We start from the raw sequence: 25099 nt of genomic DNA, 5'->3' as shown, positions 1-25099 counted from the left end.
CAGGTGTGAATACTTGAGTTGAAATTAGGATAGCATTAAAATATCAACAAAATAAAAATAGAAGCTCTCGGAAATACGTAGGAACAATCATGGTTTTACCAGGAATGCACAGAACTAGTCAAGAGGAGAAAACAAGTGAAAGTGCATTGACTAGAAGATTCGAACGATATAACTACACAAAACTTCGCTGACATCAGGAAGAAATTTGGAAAGAAGTTCAGAATAAAGAAAGGCGATTTTTTGAATTGTAAAATTAATGAATTTGAACGTAACAGTAAAAATAATAAAATGTATAATCATGTATAATCATGTATAATGGCGCCACCGAATTTAAAAACGGGTACCAATCGCGAGCTTGTATATTAAAGAGAAACGATGGAACAGCTCTCACTGAAACAGAGAGCATCTTGAATAGATGAAAAGATTTGCTTAACATGGAACTAAATCTAATGTTCGTGATGAAATGGAAATGCATACATCAAAACCATATATTACAAAGCATAGCAGAACGGAAGTACAAATCACTATAAAACAATTATAGAAACACAAATCTCCGGCTGTAGGCGAAATTCCGACTGAGATAATTTTAACTGGAGGTGAAAAACTGTGGAACAAGATACGCAAGATATCTGGAATTAGGAGGAATCACGATAGGAATGGTAAGAAGCAATCATTATTAGAATTCACAAGAAAGACAACAAAACGGATTGTAATAAGTGTTGATGCATTTGTCTTCTGACATCATCATACAATATACTCTCAAATATTATATTAGCAAGATTGATCCCACACGCTGCTGGTGAAAGGAGATTATCAGTGCGGATTTAGACGAATCAGTCAAATATCAGCAAGATATTCACCAATCATCTAACACTCGAAAAGAAATGAGAAAATCAATTGCTCATCAATTGTTTACTCATGTTAGAAAGGCTTACGTCTCTTTTAAAAAGGAAACTTGCACATTCTTGTAAAATTTGGAATACCAGATATCACAATTGCATTAATTAAGATTATTTAGATGAGTCCTAAAATGAATTCCATGTAGAAAAAGTCTTGTTCACGTGCTCTTGCATGGAGAATGGCCTGAAAGAAGATGTTCTATTATTATTAAACTTCGTTTCCTTTGTGGTATAAGGAAAATCAAACATAGCAATTGGGAATTAGAGCTAAATGTTATTATTTACGAGATTATGGTATATGCAGATCATGTAAATCTGATAAGATTTAATAGAATACCAGTAACAGGAAATGCAAAGGAAGTTGCAGTGAAAATTGAAGTAAACGCAGAGAAAAATACATGCATGAATGTTCGTAAGGATCGTAATACGGCAAATTATGAATGAGTCAAAGTGTCAAATAATACTATTCGTAAGTTAAATGAAATTATTGAAACGTCTAATTGAAGCAGAGAACTTGTGTTTTTATTTATTTCAAAAACTTTTTTCGTGGCAATTTGTGCCAAGGTATTTGAAACTTAAAGCATATAAAACGATAATCATGCCAATTGGGTTGCAAGGTTGATAAACATGGACACAGGGAAGAACACAGACTTTGAGAAAAAGTACTTTCACGAATACTAGGACCCAAGGGGAACGGAAATGAGGAATAGCATAAATATAATAACGACAAACTACATAATTTAGATTCTTTCCCATTGTTAGGATGATCAAGTCTAGGAAGCTCAGGGGGCAGGTCATGTATTAAGACTGGATGTAAATAGGAACAGTTACAAATATGTGGCTGAAAATCCTACACAAAAACGTCTTTAGAAAGATCAAGACGCAGATGGAAGGACAATACTAAAAATTATCTTGCAGAAATATGAATAAAAAGCAGAAACTGTTTCCTGTTTGCCAAGTCAATTGAGAAATTTCCGAACTCGACATTGAACCTTTAAGTGTTAGGCCATAGGACATGTGTCAAGAACTTTTTAAATTTGAATAATTTAACTTGTGTTCTTTCATTGTTAAAAAATTATAAATTCAAATTTAAGGATGTTCACACTTAGACTCATCTGTTGTTCAAGGTTACTGATTGAAAATTTTACAACTTCAAACGTGATAGGAAATGATTGAAATCGATTGATAGAAATGATAATTCTAACCCTTTTAACTTTAGTCATAAATTTTATTATATGATCGTTGGATGAAAGTTAACTTTCATGAAATCCGACTTTTATCTCGGTACTTAAAATTTCACAATTCTGGTTTTAAGCCTTACATAGCCTGCAGATGTAGCTACAATTTTACTCTTTGAGCACTTGGAAGAGTTACAGTCGAAGACAATTGGTGTGAAAAGTTTAAGACATGATACGTAAATATTAAAATAGATTTATATATGGATTTGAACTCTAAAATCACTATCTAAGATTATTAGAGGAAAAAATATTCTTAATGCAATTTGTTGTTTTGACCTGAGTTGATAGTATGTTTCCCTGATCATTTGCAATCCTTGCTTCGTATATGTTTGTGTTTTTAACTTCAAACCTACTGCGTAACATTTTTCGATCACTTTTCAATTGTTATTTTTTTTTTCAGTTTGAAAATGATAAGTTTTAACATTTAACATATATGACAAACTAGGAGGAACTAGTGAGCCGATTTCGAAAATGCTTTCCCTATTGGAAAACGTATTTAATGACAGGCAAGACGCGGAAAATGGGATGATGGCGTCGGGAACATCATTTTTATTCATTATATATAAGAAATACACATAAACTTCTCATTCGATTTCGTGAATTCTTTCTCCGCTGGAAAACTTGTATAATGTCGGTGATGATACGTTACAATTTATACTGTAAAATATGCCGTTGGGAGCTCACGGCACCGTCTTTTGATTCACAAGAAATTATCAGAAACTAGTGAACAGAAATAATTTTTTATTTCAGTATTGAAAATATTATCTAGTGCCAATGAAGATGTGATATAATTAATAGGAATGCGCACGAGACAAGATTTGTGGCTGTCTCGTCTCAAAAATGTCCTCAAAAGTGATGTCTTGACTCGAAAAATGTATATTTCTCTATTGGAAGAGCCGTGTCTTGACTAGAATTTCGTCAGGAATATCCTGTCTCGACTCGTCTCGTGCGCATCCCTAATAATTTATCCTGTAAAGGGAGCTCTTGGGAGCTGAGGGCATATTGTCTTGATTCACAATATATATATGATATCGTCAGACACTACTAAATGGATTTCAGAAACTCTTTCGGTGTTGGAAAACGTGCCTAATGCCAGTGATGACACTTTATAATATATCCAGAAAACTGGATTCTGTTTTTTTCTATCGAAATAAAATAAAGAAAGTAAGGAAAGTAAGTATGAGAATGAAAATAAATGAATATAGATCCATGAGAAGAGCTATATAAAATAAAAAACATATATTTTGTGCACAACAATGAGCCCCCGGGCCTTAGTTGCGTTAGTTTTTGCTTATACATTTTTAACAGATATTTTCAGAAATTAACGGAACTGCTACGCTACATTTTATACCAGAAAGTATTAAGCCAATTTCAAAACATCTTTAACCGTTGGAAAACCAGTCTAACACCACTAATTATACGTTAGAATTTATCATGAAAAATGAGCTCTTGGGGAGTCATTTTTGGATTCACAATACACAAGAAATTGTCGGGAACTACTTAACGGATTTCAAAACTTTCTCGGTGTTAAAAAAAATATCTAACGCCAGTGACGATAACCTATATTTTTTCTAGAAACAGGTCTCTGTAGGCTCGGGGCGCAACTGTTTTTTTTAAAATATATTTAGCAGATATTCCCGGAAACTCCTGAACCAATTTCAAACATGCGTTTGTTGTTGGAAAACAAATTTAGTATCAGTGATAAAATTCTACATTTTATCACTAAAAATATACCCTTGGGCACTGGGCGCGTCATTTCTGTTCCATGTTATGTATGAAATATTCAAAACCTACTGAATCGATTTCAAAAATTGTTTCCCCGGTAGAAAGCTTGTCGTGTGCCAGTGATGATAATGGGTCCTCGGGTTTGGGGACGTCATTTTTGTTTTATTCGCAATTTATGAAAGATCAGCAGAAACTTCTGAACTGATTTCAAAAATTCTTTCGGTTTTGGAAAAGATATCTAATGCTACTGATGGTACGCTACCCTATATCATGGAAAATGGACCTTTATGTTTAGGGGCATCATTTTCTCTTTCAAAATATATAAGTAATCTTCAGAAACTACTGAAGGGTTTCTAAAATTCTTTCAGTATTGTAATATCTAATGCCAATGATGAGATTCTATATTTTACAAAAGAAAATGGGTTTTCGGCGTTGTGGAAATTAATTTTTCTCAAAGATAATTAATATAAATTACTGAACCGGTTTCAAAAATTCTCTTCTTCGTGGAAAGCGTATCTAGTGTCAGTTATAATACGCTAAATTCTATCTAGAAAAATGGACCATTGGGCGATGAACGTGTCATTATTTGATTAATTTTACATATAAAATATTCAGAAACTACCTGAACTGAGTTTAAAAATAGTTTGCACGATAGAAAGCTTGTTCTTAAGAAATGAGAAACGCATTCCGTTCCGTGTTGCCGCGTCTGTAGGTGGCCAATATAGGCTGATAAGAGTCGCAACTGCGTCCATCGCCTCTTCTGGGTCCCATGTGTAGTTCCCATTTCCTTTTCAACCATTCTTTGACCTACTTCGTTAGTTGTCTTTTAAAAAAAACTTCCACTACAGAAATTTGTGTTGATATGTCGGAATTATCGGGTCATTATCGTTCTAAAGGTCACGTCTCCATCCCACGTTTCCCACATTAGGCGTTGTGCGACACAAGCGTGGTCAATGTGGGGGTGGTACTGGGGATTATTCTAATTTAATACAGTTTTCAGAGTGTTACTGAAATGTTCCTTAATATCACGTACCCACTTAAGATAAACTTGTTTTATGCAATAGAAAAATAGAGAATAATACTGTCTTCAATTTTTGACTTTAAGGCTATTTTCATGATCAAACAGGGAAAATTTCGAAAATTATTTTTTAAAATTTACTTTAATATAAAAGTAATTAACTAAATCCTTGGTGTTATCGACTCCAGATCGTATACTTGTATTAACAAAAGTTCTGAAGTTCCAGTATTTTTCACAACTGCGCGGATATTATAGTTTTGAATGTTGTGGTCACGAATATGACCTTTATTTTTAGTGGCGTGACTTGAAAGACACTTGGAAGTGATAAAAATAAAATAAAAGTACGATATATTACGGTGTTCATAAAACACATTTTCAGCAACGGATATACAACTTATGTTACATTTTCGAGCGTTCTGATTACAAATATTAACTTCATTTTTCAGTAAAGTCAGAAAATTACTTGTAGGGATCAAAGTGAACATTTACGATAACAAAAAGGGTTTTAGAGCTCCCCTGTTTATAAATTACATTTGAGGAGAATTAAAATAATCTGATTTTATATATTCAGAGGCATTAATTAAAAATATGACATTTATTTTTCAGTGGCGTAATAGAAAACCCTTTTCAAGGGGACAAAGTAATAAATTATTGTAATTTCCAGTGTTTTAGAGATCACTGTCTATTGGGGTGGATGAAATCAGACATATGCTATACTTTTGAAAGTGTTAATCACGAATATGAACTTTATTTTTTATTGGGGTCACTAAAAAGTCACTTTTCAGGGAGAGGAAGCCAAAAATTAGGATAAATCATAACTTGGACAAAACAATTTTCCGGCAACTGAAAACCGATTTATATCTTCCATTTTTGAGTGTCCTTATTAATAGTATAAACGTTGTTTTTGGGTGCTATGTCTAGAAAGTCCCTTTTTGCGGAGGAGGTCAAAGAAATTTACCAGAAAGAACAGTATTTTAGAGTTTTTTGTGCACTATATAGTTGGAAAGATTGAAACCTTGCTGATCTTATAGATGCAAAGGCGCTGATTACGAATCTAAACTTTATTTTTCAGTGCCATAATTAGAAATGCCCTTTTTCAGGAGGCAAAAGGATTAATAATGATAGTTTTCATTGTTTGTGGAATACCCCTGTCTACAAACCATTTGGGGCAAGGATGGAATTGAATAGGTCTTATAGTTTCAAATCTAATCAATATAGATGAATATAGTTCAAGAATCTGAACTATATTTTTCAGTTGCGAAAATAGAGAGTTATTTCTGCGGAATTACATTGAAACTCTAGAAAAACCCATCTTATAGATTCGAAAGCACTGAATACGAATCTTAAATTTAGTTTTCAGTAGAGTGAATATGAAGTCACTTTCGTGGGTTGCACACTCTGATCAAGGACTCACAGTGATTCACTGTGATACATAATGCTCTGCTATAAACTTTTGGTCAAAGAAAATATTGACACTTGTTTATCTATTAGATACAGTTGCGTTGAATTACACGTCGCGAAAGGAAGTTTTAATAAATATACACTATACCTATGGTGCGCTTCTGTATCATCGCTGAAAGAATTTTTGAAATCGGTTAAGTAGTTTCTATATAGATTTTATATGAAATGAATCGAGAAATGACGTGCCCAGGACCGAAGGCCTATTTTTTGGAATATAATATAGCATATATTCACAGACTGCGAAAGAATTTTTGAAATCATTTCAGTAGATTCTCAAAATTTCATATATATATAAACTAACTAATTCTATGGCCTATGGAACCCGGAGGTTCAATGCCGCGTTCAAAAGCTCTCCACTGACTTCTATCCTTAGCTAACTGCATCCAGTTTCTACTCTGTATTCCAATCTCTGCGAAATCCATCTTAATATTGTCCTCCCATCTGCGCCTAGGTCTTCCTAATGGTCGTTTTCCGATTGGTCTTCCAGTCAAGAGTTTGGAAGCGTCTCTACTTTCTTCCGTTCTAGCTACATGACCCGCCCATCTAAGTCTCCTAGACTTGACGACCCTAACAATGTTGGGTAAACCATATAAATTATGTAGTTCCTCGTTATGAAGTTTCCGCCATTCCCCATTCCCGTTCCTCTTGGGTCCGAATATTCGTCTCAGGATCTTGTTCTCAAATACTTTCAGTCTATGTTCGTCCCTCAGAGTAAGTGACCATGTTTCGCAACCATACAGAACAACAGGCATGATTATCGTTTTGTATATTTTAAGTTTCAAATTCCTCGACAGAATTCGCGACGACAAGAGGTTTTGTACCGAATAGTATACATCCTGACGGCATTGTCAAGGCTCTATATTTGTATTTTACATTTAAAGTTGCAACCAGGTGTTTCTGACTGCCGTATTCGGTAGCCCGATAATCACCCTTGTTCTTCGCGCGCACAGTCATTCGAAGAACTGAAAACGTACTCTATACACAAACAGTTTGTGGTTGTGAACTCAGAAAGCCTGGTACTTCTGCTTGTCAAGGTCAAAAAGTGGGAGAAAAAGGATGTGTAGGATGTAAAGAGGGTGCAACAGTGACTGATGCTTGTAAGGGAACATATTCATTTATAGTTCGTGCACATTCCGCCTGTAGCGCTACTGTGGCACAACGTATATTGTAACTGTATAACTCTTGTACACCGCTAGTAGGTCTATTGGCGTTAGTGACGACCGAAACTATGTTGTCAGCTGTGACTGCGATAAGGCACTGCCGTGCTGCTTTTGCTTTTCTTTTTTCCTCTTTTTCATTTGTGAGACGCCAAACATGTTTTTGCTTGTTGCACGCGCTGAACGGGTTCCTGCGAGCTAAGTATTAAAGAAGTTGACTACATACTCTTGTTTGCGATAGTTTTAAATTGGTTAACTGTTGAAAAATATACGAAAATAAAGTTGTACTGGATAAGATATATTAGCTGACGACGTAGCTATTGACAGTGTTGATTACAGATTTTCTCGAGGAAGAATTTAATTACAGTAGAGGTGAAAAGGAGACGTCCATTTAGACAGCCCTCCCCTTATCCGACTCAATCGGAAATGGTCTCAATCGTTTATACACAAATGTGCAGGCGAAATTTTCGTTTTTACAAAATTAGGGCGCCGCCAGAACGAATTGGAGTGGAGGCTGTCTAAATGGTAGACATTCAACATGTCCAATTCAAGCAAAAATTCTCGCAATAGTTTCTACATCGTTTGTACAGAAATGTGCAGGCCAAATTTTCGTTTGTACAAAATTAGGGGCGCCGTCAGAACGAATACAAAGTGGAGGGCTGTCTAAATGGTATCCCCCACCATGTCCAATTCAAGCAAAAATTGTCGCAATCGTTTGTACATCATTTGTACAAAAATGTTCAGGCAAAATTTTTGTTTGTACATAATTATGAGCGCCGTAAAAACTGAAACAAATTGGGGGCTGTCAAAGTGATAGCCCCCCACCCAATGTGCAATTCAATCACAAATTGTCGCAATCATTTCCACATCGTTTCTACAGAAATGTGAAGGCTAAATTTTCGTTTGTACATAATTAGGGGGCGCCGCCAGAACGAAAACAAAGTGGGGGCTGTCTAAGAGATAGCCCCCCACCATGTCCAATTCAAGCAAGAACCGTCGCAATCGTTTGTACATCATTTGTACAGAAATGTGCAGGCGGAATTTTCGTTTGTACACAATTAGGGGCGCCGCCATAACAAAGACAATGTGAGGGCTGTCTAAATGGTAGCCTCCCCATTTCCAATTCAATCAAAAATTGTCACACTCGTTTCTATATTGTTTGTACAGAAATGTGCCGGCTAAATTTTTGTTTGTACACAATTAGGGGCGCCGTCAGAACGAAAACAAAGTGGGGGCTGTCTAAATGGTGGCCCCCCACCAACATGTCCTATTCAAGCACAAATTGTCCCAATCATTTGTACATCGTTTATACAGAAATGTGCAGACGAAATTTTCCATTGTACACAATTAGGGGCGCGGCCAGAACAGAAAAAAATGGGGGCTGTCTAAATGGTAGCCCCCCACCAACATGTCCAATTCAATCAAGAATTGTCCCAATCGTTTCTACATCGTTTGTACAGAAATGCGCAGGTGAAATTTTCGTTTTACAAAATTAGGGGCGCCGCCAGAACGAAAACAACCTGGGAGGCTGTCAAAATGGAAGCCCCCACCATGTCCAATTCAATCACAAATTGTCGCAATCGTTTGTACTTCGTTTGTACCGAAATGTGCAGGCGAAATTTTCGTTTGTACACAATTAGAGGCGCCGATAGAACAAAAAAACTGGGGGGCTGTCTAAATGGTAGCCTCCCCACCATGTCCAATTCAATCACAAATTGTCGCAATCGTTTCCACATCGTTTGTACAGAAATGTGAATACGAAATTTTCCTTTGTACATAATTACGGGCGCCGCCAGAACGAAAACAAAGTGGGATCTGTCTAAATGGTAGCCCCCTACCATATCCATTTCAATCACAAATTGTCGCAATCATTTCTACATCGCTTGAAGAGAAATGTGCAAGTCAAATTTTCGTTTGTACAGAATTAGGTGCGTCGCCAGATCGAATAAATGTGGAGGACAGTATAAATGTTAGCCCCCCACCATGTCCAATTCAACCACAAATTGTCGCAATCGTTCCTACATCGTTTGTACAGAAATCTGCAGTCGAAAGTTTTAATTGTACATAATTAGGGGCGCCGCCAGAACGAAATCAAACTGAGGTCTGTCTAAATGGTATCCTCTCTACCACGTCCAATTTAATCACAAATTGTCGCGATCGTTTATACATCTTTTGTGCAGAAATGTGCAGGTAAAATTTTCGTTTGTATTAAATAATATACGGATGTGAGTATTTTTAATATCTGCGATCAACGTTAACCGGTTTGAATAACGGTTGCTGAGTTTGAAAATGGTACCAATTACACTAGTCGAAAAAAAACTTTTTCTCTGGCACACGGAAGAAAATACGTGATTCTAATAGAACTTTTCACGTAGAATTCGAATCTGCAATCAGGTTTTCTCCATCACCCTCAGTTTTCCCGTGACAGAGGTGTTTTCGGAAAATTTCCCCTCAAATTCCTTTTCTTTTTCTTTTTTTTTTTTAATTTTCACACTTGTAGCTTGGGTACCTTAGGTATATGAACGCACAAATTATATTGTATGTAAGCTTGATTTATACTTAGTAAGCCCTCTAAGTTTCATAAGAATAGCATTATTCTATATAGAGAAATAAACATATTTATATAAAAAATATGCTATGTGTATTGTTCATTTTACAATATTCATTAGTGCAGATAAAATGACATATATCTTCCACGAAAATTACAATATAAGCACGGTTTATATCTTATTGGATTTGAAATAAAACATATTTTCAATGATGTATACACCGTGTCACCATTTTATATCTACTTAATAAATAATACAATAGAAGTGAGTGGTATCTTCTTAATAAATGGACACTTACTTACCTCATCTAATATGTTTTAGTTGTCAACTTTCTTCTGTGTTTGGTTTTTGGAACATCACTTTTAAGTGTCCAAAAGTAATCAGCTAGCATTTTTGAACTTCACTGTCACTGGTATCTCTTCTCCATGGAGGAATTGTCCTGATGAAAATGTTCCCCTTCAGGAAAGAAATGCAGGTGGGAGTCTAGAAAGTGAACTTTAAGGGACATGTTGCAACCCATTTCATTGAATGATTGCCGGAAATCACTCACAATTTCACGGTAACTTGGGACTTTCTTGTTTCCTAAAAAAATCTCTGTTAAACATTTAAATGGACACCAAGCTGCTTTCTCAACCAGAATTAAGAGATCCTCAAATTTTTGGTCACGAATCAAACATCTTATTTAGGGGTCTACAAGAATCCCTAGCGTCACTAACCCGAGGAATGTTTTCCTTGAGGTAGCAAGATCCTGCATTACTTTTGTCCATTGCCCTAACAAAGTTTTTGAAGAGCCCCAACTTTATGTGAAGAGGAGGTAGAATTATCTAATCAGGGCTCACCAGTGAGGAATAAACAGCATATTAGTTTCATAAGCCAGAGGCACTGAAGGAAATTTGTTGCCATTGTCCAAAAGGACAGCCTTGAAACTAGTTTTCGAAGAGTCAATAAGCAATCTCCACTCTGAACTTATATGTGCATGTCCAAGTGTATCCATCACAGCACAGACATTATTACAATACACTAAATCATTTTCTTGAGAATAATAGTTTTGAAACTCTGTATGAAGGTTTCGAAAAATACACACTTTAGTGTCACGATGGAGCAGATTCCAGCCTTAAGTTTAGAATCAAGAAGTTCTGTCTGTGTCTTGGAGAGTTTTAAATCCCGTACGAGGTCATTTAGTTCACCCGGAGATATCAGATGGGGATCCAATGTAGATGTGCTTCCTACATAAGTAGGATCATCGTCTTCATTTGGAACTTCAATAGTTGCCTCAAGTACGTAATCCTCATTTACCGTAAGATGAGGAGGAGGTACTGGTACAGGTAATTCTGCACTGTGTGGAACTGGCCTAATTGCTGATGGCAAATTAGGGTACTGTACTGTGTGGTTAGATTTACTGCTTATTTCTTTTATCTGTGTCATACAAAAGTAGCAGTCTGAAGAATGATCTTTTCATTCCCTCCAGATCATCGTTACTGCGAAGTTCATGTTTCGTCCACCATTTGCCCACCCAGTCAGACGTTTCACGCAAGTACAACAAATGTATTGAGGAGCGAATTCTTATCTTGGTCTCCTACAAAGCAACCAAAATATAACTGATAACACTTCCTCACAAGTGGAGTAAAACATCGACGTTGTGATCTAAATATCAGCTCCCCACATACATAACAGAAATTGTCCGGTTTATTTACACACTTCTTCGATATCTTGTATCCTGTAAGGTATCACACACACACACACACACACACACACACACACACACACACACACAGGAATCTACACTCCATCAAATTCCCACAAAATCCCTCTAGAAATTCCCTCATACAAAAATGGTGACATGGTGTACACATCATTGCAAATGTTTTATTGGAAGTCCAATGAGGTATAAACCGTGGTATATTGTAATTTTCGTGGAAATTATATGTGTTGAAGACCGACCCGACCCCACCCGTCACCCGAATTGACTGACTCGACCCGACAACCCGACCAGAGCTGACCCGATTGGCCCGACCAAAAGTGACCCGAGTGAACCAACCCGAGGTGACCTAACCCGACAACCGACCCGAGTGACCTGACCTTACAATCTAACCAGTTTGGGAGAGCTAGAACCTTACAAAACTGCCACCAGAAAAAAAATGCTGACCAATTCTTATGCATAAATCATTGTTTCGGCTTTTTTTATTTGTAGTATAATTATCATCTTCCTCAGCCTCAGTGTTCTGCCATTAATGACAGGCCAGTTTCCGTGAACTAGGTAAGAAGCTTCCATTTTTGCGATTTCCCGCTAACATCTGCCTCGCAACCCAACATAAAGTACCACCCTCCTTATTACAATCTATCAATTGCAACCTTCTTACACACTCTCGCTCTCCTGATATCACCCCCTTTACTACATCTCTCAGAATACAATCCCTTAGCAAGATCGAAACTCGTGATCCGTCCATTTTTTCGCTTCCTTATATCGTCTAATATTGCTCTCGTCACTTGCATATTTTCAGCATTTTCTAATTCGTTTTCCTCTCTACCCTGCTAACCTTCTTTATTTTACTCCACATCCAAATTTCCAAGGTTAAAATTTAGGCAATCAACTTCGAAAGTCAAAATAAAATTTGACTGAGTTCTGAAGACAAGTTCTGAAGACTAAAAGAATAAAAGTTCTGAAGACAACATTATTTTCTAGTAAAGAATGTATATAGAACTTCTTTTAATATCTTTTGCTGTGTAAGAAACAAAAATTTCATCACATTAACATTCCGATTTTTCTATTTAAAAATAGCGTTCCTGTCTGATAGAATCATAAGGAACTAATTGCACTGAAATATCATTCTGTAGGGAATTACCTTTTATTTTTTCTTGATTATATTATCTAGAAGATATTTGCAAGGTTATATAAAATTTGAAGATGACCAAGAAAGTTCTGTCTCTTTGTGGAGGTCTGTGTTCAATTGGCCCTCACACCGTGAGTTGAATGCGAATGGATATAAGGTGAAGGTCAGTTGTTGGACGAGATGAGACGAGACAGAATTTTCATGAAGGGGTACGAGATGAGACAGAGCTCTTTCAATAGAAACATATGCACTTTTCGAGACGAGACTACCTTCACGACACATTTTCGAGACGAGAATGCCCCAAACCTGGTCCCGTGAGCAACACTAGTAACTATATCCAACATACTACTTGGTTGTGGCTGTTCAGATACACCGTGAACGTGCGTAAGGACTGAGTGAACAGAGCGTCACAGAGCGTCACAAAGGGCCTTCACAGAGCGTCAATTGGGCTTGTTTGCTGTACGAGTTCAAATTGCTGCTCAGCGGGGCGGAAGATATGACAGGCCTTTTGTGAAGGTGTCGTGACTACGCGGAGAGTGCAGTGGTATGACGGTTTAAGGACATTGACGAAACACTCGAAGACGCACCACGCGCCGGAAGACAAACAGATGTTCAAAATAAAGATCTTCAGGCAGCAATTGAGGCGAAGACATACCTGCGAGGAATTGGTACTACATTTCAGTGTGAGTGGAGAAACCATTCGGCACCACCACCATTAAATTGGGAAGCACTGCAAGTTGGGTTGATGGGTCCTACATGATTTGACTTGGAGCCAGAAAGCAACGCGAGCAGACACCTGTGTTTCTTTTGTATCTCGTCTGAGGAAGGAGCAATTTCTGGACAGGGTGTTGACATGTGATAGGAAGTGGGTCCTGTTCGAAGCTCCACGGCGCCGTCATTGCTGGTTAGCATCCCATGAACCGGTTCAAAAACAGCCCAAGCCAGCACTACACCAGAATAAGGTTCTCCTGTGCATTTTGTGGACTGTTCGAGGCATCGTCCATCGGGAACTGCTACCAGCTGGTCAGATCATCAATGCAACTGTGTACTGTCACTGTGTACTGTCTGGATGCAGCAGTTCTGAATCGCAAAGGGGTCCTCCTGTTACAAGGCAACGCTAAGCCCCGCGTGGCTAAAATGACCCAGTACATCATTCTACGCCTTGGATGGAAAACACTATTGGATCCGCCATACTCCACAGACATTGTACCGTCCGATTATCATCTGTTCCATTCCTTGGACAATTACCTTAGAGAACGCCAATTCAAATCGCTAGTAGAGGTTCAATATGCACTTGATACCTTCTTCACTTCACGTCCCACCAAGTTCGACTGCGATGGAATCCATAGCCTTCCAGAACGTCGGCAGAAGGTCGTCGAGGCTGATGGAGACGATTTTTGATATTCCAGGTACGTCCTACGTTACATACCAATCTTCGAACTTGTTGGCGAAAAGGCGGCGGAACTTTCTTGGGCACTCTTAAAGTTATAATAATAATAATAATAATAATAATAATAATAATAATAATAATAATAATAATAATAATGTGTCCTGCCCAAAGGCAGATGTTTGACCCGAATGTCCATGGGTATTTATTCCAGCTCGTACCAAGTAAGTTTTCTGGTGGACAAACACAATGTGCATGGTTGTTTTCGGTGTTCTCCCATTTCCTCCCACTTTCTTCATTCAATCACTTCAATTATTTCTCATCATCACTGTCTCTCTTAGCGTTGGTGCATAACGTGGGACGTTAACTAGATATTTCCTTTCAATTTCACTTAATGTGACATTTAACTTGACATAGAAACGCAGAAAGGAAAAAAGTCAGTAGTAATATTATAATGATTAAATTGCCAATTAGTTAATATAGTGTTATATATGATGTTTTGTTGTTTTGAGATTGGCGTAGCAATTTTGTACACTTTTCTTTGTGAAATTGTAATTGAGATCACTTTTTCACTCTCCACCCAGTATGACGAAGTTGGTTCGGAGTCCAATTCCCTATTAGCCTCGGTTTTGAAAACGTCTTTAGCCTACTGGTTCGAAGATGATGAGAAAGTGTACTAACAGTGGTAGAGCTTGGTACTGAAAATTGAAACCCAGGTAACACTTGAAGACTGTGAGTTGAATCTAACTAGGTGGGATAGCTTGACTGAATCAAAGAGACCATTTCACTTTACTTTTTATTAAAAAAAATAAAAATAAGAATATAGATGAATTTAACAAAATCGGTTACTTAGAGTTACAACTTGGAAGTTTTTTCTACATTATTTAAGTGGGAGCACAACCCTATAATACTCAATGGGTGCTAGAAGGTTTTTATGCTAAACTGCGAGTTATTGAAAATAGTAAAGTGTGAACTTTGTACATCGTAACTTGCATTGGCACGAAAGGAAAACATGTTAAGTTTCGAAGAGGGAATGTGGTCTCAGATTGATGGGACTTGAAAATAAAACTCATATTGATCACTAAACAATCTCAAAGTGCTCATCCCGTGTGGAGGGGGAACTTAGAAAAAATTAGCACATACCTGATTTTTCTGAAGAGCGTCCCTAACCAGAGCGAAGTTCACTGTTAGCCGTCCGTCCGTAGAATCAACCGGTGCGGCAGACAAGCCTCGTTTATAAAGGCGCTTCGTCCCACGCATTTTTGCCTTTTCTGACGTAGCTCGAAGGCGACGTCACGAGCCTCATCGAGCATGGGAGAGACTTTTTCACGCGCATGCTCAATAGTGGTTAAGACTTTTAGTATTTTTATGATTTTTTCTCTATCACGCCGGGATTGAAATTTTTATTTTACATTTTTTTTTTACAGTTTTTGTTTTATACCTGGTTTTAACTACATAATAGATTTTATATATTTATTGCTTTTGTGGTATTTCCTAACTATTGCCTCTAGGACCCAGCTCTGTGATCTGAGTAAAATTAAAGCTAGGGTTATACCACTAATACATGCGTGTGAATTTGTGTTAATGAGGCATCAGGTTGCTAAACCAATTTAAACCTCAACTGACTTCGCTCTCCCTATCTCTCTTTTTCTTACTACACATACAATTTGAAAAGCGCGGGCGTCTCGCCCATAATGTGAGTCCGGCTTAGGACTACGAGGCACAACTGTGTAACAGTTATCCGCCGACCTCGGTAAAAAAAAAATAAACAAAAAAAAAATGTTGAAAGTTATCTTTCTGGCATTTTTATTCGGTTACAGAAACGGTTGTCCAAGGTAAGTTGCTGGGAGTTAAAGGGGTTAATATAGAACTGGCCTTACGTCAGGCGCTAGAAAACTAAAAACAAAACTTTTTGGAGGGATTTGGAGATTATGCACGACTAACTGCAAGAGAGCGTGATTGTAAGATTTCATGTGTCTTAACTAACTATAGAACTTTTAAATGTTACTTAATTCCATTAACAAACTAGTAGACTAAAACTATGTAGGATGAAACCTTATAACCGTGGATTTCTTTTAGCTTATAGCTATCAAAAGGTTTCGTATGAACTCACCATAGTATTTTTTTAAACCAATTTTTAACTATATTATTAAGCATGACTTCGAACCGATTATGAGTACAACTTTTAATATTATAAAGAAAATTAAGATTTTGTGAGTTTACTGATTTGCTCAGTACAATCGTATTTACTGTACTGAGTACAATTATAGTTATACGTGCTAAATGTGCTTGTCTCAGGCTACTAATTTTATTTAACTATAAATGAAAGGAATTTAACATTAAATACACTTAAATAAAAAATAGCGTGAAGCGCTTTAAAGTTTGACTGTGATGAACGATAAAATTACAAGAGTAGTTCTCATTGTTTATAGTATAAACTAAATGGGAGAAACATGCAATGATATAGACTAGTACACTCAATTGTGTTGCCTGATTTTTTTTTTTTAAATTATTGCGGGGTTGTGCTTTACAGTTTGTGAACAACATTTCTTATGTTGTTTCTATATACCAGTTATACTTTATAAATCATAGGCTATACTCTACTTTTTAGAATTAAGTGAATATTTTATAACCTGTAATGTATTGAGAGTATTTGAGTACTTTATTACATATTTGGTAATAGGTTTATTTGTAACATAGAAGCGAGTGCATACTAAATGGTTAAACCGCATATGTAAAATAACTTGAGTAATTAACAAATAGCGATTAAAACAGTGGCTTAATGCCTAATAAATGTTTTAAGTGCGTCTATACGCATAATATATTAAAACTTATTTTAATGTTATTGGAGAATGAATCTCACATTATTAGTTATTGCTTTTTATAATGATAACGCAATAAATGTAATATATTACAAACTTACTGTATAGCTCTGTTTTATACAGGGTAATCATAGTATGTATATGTGTTTTTCTAAGCTTCTACTCAGCTTGATTGCTATTTCGACCTCGATTTGTTTTTTTTCATCCTGTGTGGTATGCAATACACTATACACATTGATTATTTTTACGTATATTGACAATATATAGACATTACCACCGATTGGTGCGATTTAGCGCACATAGAGATTAATATGCCATTACTTTAGCTTTTTTTTCCATGAGTGGTTCTGTTAGCAGAGGGGGAGTTTGAATGGTTAAAATACTGATTCTATGGTTAGTGTGTTAGTTTATGCCCTAATGGCCTATGGTAATAACAGATACAAAGTTTAATAATCAGGGATGCAGTTACATTTGCTATATCAGAGTACATGTTTTTACAGGGGACTACATAATATTTTTTTATAATAATGGGGGAATGTTAGGGGGGTTTATAGGTTAGTATTGTTAGTATTTTTATTTTTATTATTATTGATAATATTAACATATTTTATGTCTTTTTTTTTAAAATATACACACTGAAATTGAAAGGGATTTTTTTGCGGTTACAAAGGGAATTTTACGAAGTTAAGTTACATCATGTTTTATTGTGTTAGTGGATTTTGTTGATTTATAGGATAGATTTTAAACGCAAAAGTTAACTACAACATAAACTACGGTTGCTGTGTTTTTTTTAAAAACACACAGGAAGTATGTTCCGTTTTTTTTTCTAATTCTACTAGCCTTGACTGATAACGCCTCGGTTTCCGTTGTGGTGAACTTTTTTGTTTTTAAATTTTAAATACATCGTGTAAGTGATTTAATTATACGGAGAATAATTTTATATGAAGTCATCGTGGTGACCTTGTTGTTAAGCAACAGTTAAATTTAATGTGCAATGGATAATTTAATAAATTACTTCCTTGTCTTTTCGCTTCAGTGTTTTTCAAAGGATAGTCATACAGAGGGTTTTAAAACTTACGGTCTTTAACATGGTGGAATGAAAATGTGTAAACTTGATTACCATGCTCACTTATAGGCTTTGAACATGTTTAAAAAAAAAACTTGTGCTTTTACTTGACCAAACAATAGAAATTTAATTTTTACATTTAGACAATAACTGTCCCTGGTTTTTGTTATTGGTCCGTTAGATTGTGGATATTACAATGAAATTGAGTTGTTTTATATATTGAGAAATATTTAAAGTTTCTTGACATTGTTTACAATCTTCTTATGATTTTTCACAACGCTGATTTGAAAGGAGTTTTTATTCCTTTTATTTGAGTCTTTTTACTTGTTCATTTTTTTTTGTTTGTACTGATACGAGAAGAGTTTTTTCACCTGTAAGCAATGAACTGAGGTAAGTCAATGGGAGTCTGTCCGTAGATAAAAGAAATTTTCTTGTCACAGTAGAAGTTTATAATTTTTACGGCACAGAGAAAGTTCTGTATCCGGATGGAAGTTTAGGTTTTGGGTCACTGTTGTCCACTAATAACAGTGATGGATTGAATAATAATAAAAATCACTTTCCATATCGTTCCTCTGGATCAGCCCTGGAGGGGGCTGACAGGCTGCAATTTGGATCCTTGGGTACCTCTAGATACCAGGGGGGGGGCCTTATTCTAGTCATCACACTGGGTAGGCAATGGATATGAATCTGCAATCAAATAGGCTATTAGATTACATAATCATTAATGCATTACAGAATAACCTTTGGATTATGCGAAGTACTTGTTTATATAGGAGATCCACCGAATCCTTTTTGTAATTGTTCAATATATATATTTCTTTTTAACGAGGCTGACCACACATTAATTTTAAGAGAGGTATAGTGATCGATGGAACCTACGAAGGTTACCCAGAAATTGAGGTTATTCGACAATAAAAGTCGAATACAGATTGTTTTTCCTTTAGATGTTTTGAATGTGCTGACCACACATCGTCAGAATCGAGGTATAGAAACCTGTATAAATATTGTATGTGATTGTAGTAATATCCCAAGAGTCAATTTGGTTTTATTGAACCACTATACAGGAATCCTAAAATTAAGTGTATGTGCGCTGACCACACATTATTGTTGGGATGCCTCTTGTGTTCAAGCCGTGATTGTGGATGAAGATCAAAACAATGTAAGACAAGTTTTTCCCAATTTGATTGATGTACCTAACTAGGTTTGTTTCTTTGTGAGTGGAATGATAATGATGGAGGAAATTGAATTTTATATATATATATATATATATATTCTTTTCATTTACTGTAATGATTAATGGGTGATGAATCATATGGTAAGTAAATTCGAGGTACTTTACAAGAGAGTTAATACCTAGTGTGTTATGACACGTCAGGACGTAATGGCCATATTGACATACATTTGCCGTATTTTTTGTTTTAGCTGTAGTTAGGTTGAGAACTAGAGTATTAAAAGGAGGTTTGAATTTAGCTAGCGTGGCGGAAGTGAGCTAATTATACAGCTTGGTATATTGACAAGTGGCTTGGTAAATTATCAGCTCAGCTGACGAATGTTTGGAGGGAGAGAGGGGAAAAAGGGGATTTTGCATCGCAACTGAGAGAATTCATCTAGTATACTGTTACAGAAGCCAGCTTCAGACCAGTGACATCTCAGCATTGTTAGATAAGTATATTTGCATTGCTTTTCTAATTTAGAAGACAAGAAGTGGTGAGTTGTTCAGATTTTCATGCATGAGTACAAGAAGTTTATTGTATACAATCTTTTATACCTTGGAATGTTAATATTATTTACTTTTTTTTTATTTTTTTTAATTAACTATAACAAAGATTGTGAGTTTTGAATCTAGGTTACTTCGTAAACCCCAGAACTATTAAACAGAGTTGAGATTCAACAAGATTTAATTAAATTTAATTATACCATTGCAAATATGCTAGTTAAGAAAATTAGTTGCAAAGTATCTTTAAAATTTATATCAGTCAATTTTAACTAAAAATTTAATACAAACTCAAGCAAACGAGTATAAATTTTTATAAGTGTTTTATACTTGAAATTCATGGCTAGTTTTACACTTTATTACATTGTTTACACTTTATTGAAAATTTCAATTATATCAATCAGACTAATATGAATTTGAATCGTGTATTACATCCTAATTGTTAGTCATTTCTATTTTTACACATTACTACCTCTGTGTGTTTAAGATAAGACGTATCTTACAATAGGGCAATTTAGCACTTGAGAAATTCTCGGATAACGTGCCTGTTATCTCAATTGTTATGGATTTCTTGAAATAATATTGTAGGGTTTTGAGCCCTATAAAGTTAATTAATATAGCTAATACCCTCAGAGGAGGCAGTCTTATCTTGCGCACAATGTGATTTGTTTATTATATTTGCAACCCTTTGTAGGTAGCTTAGTAAGAATAACAAGAAAAATGTCAAATTCCCTTTTTTTGTTTTGAAGGAAATTGATATTCAAGTGATTAAACATAACTATCTTTTAACAAAAATATAAAAAGAAAAATGGATACTCAGTTATTTCCAAGGCGTAGGTCCTGTTATTGCTTTTACCTGGGCCGGTTCTACTACTTCGGCTTCTGTAAGGAAAAACCTGAAACGAAAAAAAATTCTTCTACACACATATAGTATTATAGGCTGGACGCGGGAACCTGAAGTTGAGTGTAGTGTCTCGGGTACGTATTAGTCGAATTTTGACGAACTTGGTAGTTAAGGCATGACTGGATTTAGAGAAAAGGTACCTTTATTTAATTTTTAAATATTAACTATGATGCTGAGTATTGCACTGTGTTAATTATTAAGTATGATAACCAACGAGTTTAAATAAGATCTTAACTTTGTGGTTTATATTTTTCAGCTTGTTGGAGTATACGTACCATCTATTGCTCGGAGAACGCAAAAGAAGGAGAAGGGAAGATTTACGTCTCCAGAGACAATAAAAGGAGAAGGGAAGAGACAATAAAGGGAGTTTTCTTATTACAGGGTAAGTACTCTCCTTGACTTGTTAGTGTGTTATTTTTTTTTTTAAGCATGCATTTTAATTTTTTCACGTTAAGCTACCAATTTGTGTTACTAGTGAATGTGAACATCGTTGAGTGCTAACTCGAGTGCAACGAACTCACAGTTCATATCCTGGGAGTATCCCATACTGATTTTATTACTACTGAATGAATTGAGAAAAACAAGAGATCATAATGAACGAGAGTGACCTAAATTACAAGGTAACAGTGATTATACGAAGTGCGGTTTGCAATACCTGTGAATTTAATGTTTCCTTAAGGAAAAACAAAAACGTTGTTTAGTGTGTGTCACTCATACAAAAAAGTGCGTGAGTCGGGACTCGATCTTCGACTTATCTGTTTTCTTTCAACGTTAGATACAATTGCGTAACTGCCAATAATCATCTCCGGTAATTGAAACCATGTTTACAACGATATTAATTTTGAATTGAATATTTCGGGGCTCGAACTCAGGACCTCTAGTGTAGGTAGTGATGATATGTGATCCACTAAGTGTCCATTGAAAGTATTTGATTCTAACCTGCTTTTACATAACAAATTCAAATACCAACTTGCGCTCGTGAGGAGCGATAATTTAGATAGAGGATAAAAGAAATGATCCATTAGGGGATTGAACCAGGAATTGCTAAGAATCAATTGTTTATCTGAGACTATGGGTTATTTTAATCGTGATGATTTATGAGGCAACCTTATTATTATTATTTATTTCGTTGTGACGTTATTTTCCTATTTTCTTACTTATCTATTTTCCCGTTAGAAATGTTGGTGTGTATAGAAGCTACACGCAACAACATCCTGAGTCCTTGTTAACAGCTGGACTCACTTCCGTCACCCGATAAGAGGTGATTTGCTTTTAGTTTTAAGGCAGAATGAAAGACAAGTGTTGAGAAAGTATCCGTGAACATTATAAATATTTGCATCCAAACAAAATGCTATTTGATTAACTTTTAATTTTTAAAGATTACCCTTATGTTTGTTTATTGTCACAATTTATTTCACTTAAAATTTTAACTACTGTCACGTTTATACATTATATCCTAAAGTTCGTGTGCGCCATGCGCTGTTGTGAAGCAGTGCTTTTTCCACCTATTAGACAGGGCCGCTTATGAAGGGGGCCACCGAATTTTGAAAGTCTCCTGAATTGTAGGTTTAAACCTTTTGGCGGGCATAATCATAAGTGTAATTCTAAACAGAATTAAGTTATTTTATACTAGATTCATTAAAAACAAGTTGACAGAGCTCGAATATCCTTAATATGTGTCCTTTAATTTATGGAAATTTCTATTATTCGAGTATTGAACCCAATTACGAAATGATGTACACGTACTGATTTGCTTCCAATGTTTTATTATGTTTATTATTATTATTAGTGTTATTATTATTATTATTATTATTATTATTATTATTATTATTATTATTATTATTATTATTATTATTATTATTATTATTATTATTATTATTATTATTATTGTCATTATTATTATTTTAATGTACCAATGATAACGTGATTTAATACCACTCTGCATGGTACTATCAGCGTGGTGTGCCTTTTAATTCAATTCAAGCCAAGATTTTAACTTGAATGAAGGCAAGTTACACAAGGATGATTGAGAAACACGAGTATAGTGGTGTAGTGGTAGGACAACATCTGAGAAGTTACTGTAGCCCACAATGATGTCCTTTATGTAACCGTGACTTGACATAACATGGTGATGGTAATATAAGCAAGTTAGTTACAATGAGCGGGTTCTAGCCCATTACCCAATGATGGGAGGACAGAAAAAAAATGGGGGGGGCTCAATCTACCCCAATATTCTTACGAAATACATATGGTAGCCTTAACACTAACTTAAGCTTATCTTACCACAATGAAATAATGATACAATATGATACTATCTAGTATTTTGATAAACATAACTGAAAACATTATTCTAAAAATGAGCATCACTGTTAATACTTGATCATAATTCAACATTAACTGAGCATAACTTAAAGGTAATGTAATCTTACTGACTAAATGTAGCAAGTATAGTACACAAGTAGCTATTTACATTCTTTTAAGAAAATGGAAGACATAATGTTACATTATGTACAATATGCGCAGTATGCTCGTACATTGCCGTAGTTTGCCAATAGATTGGCCATCCTTGCTAAGAGATTGGCCATTTTTTTACAACAGCATAAGGTCACTTGTGTTCACCCAGAAGGGGTCGCAGACAAATTTCACTCTTATCTATGAATAGCAGCAGTAATAACAGCAGAAAACAACATGTCAGCGACTAAGGCGTATTTCTCCATAGTTCGTATTCTACATTAATTTATTTTAGTTTATTTTATTTTATTTTATTTTATTTTTTAAATTTAACCAATATACTTCCCGCCCGAACTACGCGGAAAAAAAAATAAAATAAAAATGATAATTGCTCAAGGAAAAACAAATGGGGTAGGCATTGTGTGGAGTAACCTATGTAAATGTTTGGTGAGGGGAATCCAGCTTCCCTTTTTCTCTCTTTTTTTTTTTTTTTTATAAGAAAGCAACCCGTAAGCACGCGTGTATTATAAGTAGGCATAAGTTTGTAGCGGAATAACCCAGAACAGGCAATATTGACTTTGCTTTATTTTCTAGGTTAACGCTTTTTTAGACAAGAAGAGGGAGAGCGGCGGATTTTTCGTAAGAGAGAAATGAAATAATCGGGCGGCGGCAACGGATGGAATTTTATACTGTGAAGGAGGAACCTGCAGCGGCAACGACGTATACTTAAAGTTGGAGTTACATATTTAAGGCGTTATACCTGTACGTATTAATGTTAGTAGCTACTAATAATATTTTACTTTCCAGCTATGTTAACATTTATTTTCCTTATAGGTTTTCTGTGTTTGGCAGCATATTGGGAGTCCTATAGGAGAAGAAGAAGGGTAACTTATTCGTGGCCGGCCACATTCACACAAAGAGAAAACAAAAATACTTATTCCAATATGGTGGCAAAACATTTATTTTGGTATTAACCCGACATAACTTTTCTCGGTGACGCGTTTAACTTTTTTTTGATTCTAAAAACGACTTATTTGCTCCTCAAATCAATTTTTAGTGCCGCCAACTAAGATGATTGCCTATTACTCATGGTAGGCCATGGGTGTTTAATGCCGTCTATAGCAGCGAGGGGAGAGGAGAATGGATTTTAGAAAGTAACTTATGGTTTTCCGATAGATGAAGAGTATATTATAATTTTTTTTTTAAATTTTACCATTTTAACATTTCATGTATATTTTTTAGGCTTTATTTATAGCCCTGTATGCAAGTGTTTTGGTATGCCAGGGGTTTTGCATAACTACGTGTACTTCACCTTTTAGTGGTTTATGTGACGTATGAGAAATTCGATACACTCACTAATGAATATACGCCAAGTTTTTGTTTTTTCTTTTTTTTTTTAAGAGTTTGTTTAAATTGAGGCGACTAGGTTTCATGGGCAACTTATATGATACGCTTAACATTCCTTGTTTTTACTATCGCTAGAAACGTCTAGCTCGCGTGAGTTATTTTGGTGGGTAGTTTGCTGCTGTGCATGCGTCATAGTTTGCTGGGCAAACTTACGGATTAACCTGAGTTGTTTATGATGTTCCTGTATAATTTGATTAACGGCCTGTTTGCCATTGTTCGTTTTGTCATTTACGGACTCGACCTGGGGAACCAGTTTCCCTAAATAAAGATTTTTAGACAAAGATCTGGTTCGATCTGAATTATTAAAAATAGTCAGAGTAATATGTCCATTGTCAGTAAAAACTGGACCTCTTGGGATCAAACAGGAGTGCCAATATCGAATTCCTTTGGACGGTAAGAATTTCCAAATATGCACGTTTCCGGTTGGTGCGGTAATTTCTATGTTATATGAAGCTTTGGACGGCACGCGG

Source organism: Thermobia domestica, chromosome 4 (genome assembly GCF_964235325.1).
Source record: "Thermobia domestica chromosome 4, izTheDome1.hap1.1, whole genome shotgun sequence".
Classification (NCBI taxonomy): Eukaryota; Metazoa; Arthropoda; class Insecta; order Zygentoma; family Lepismatidae; genus Thermobia; species Thermobia domestica.
Note: the sequence above shows the minus strand (reverse complement) of the source record.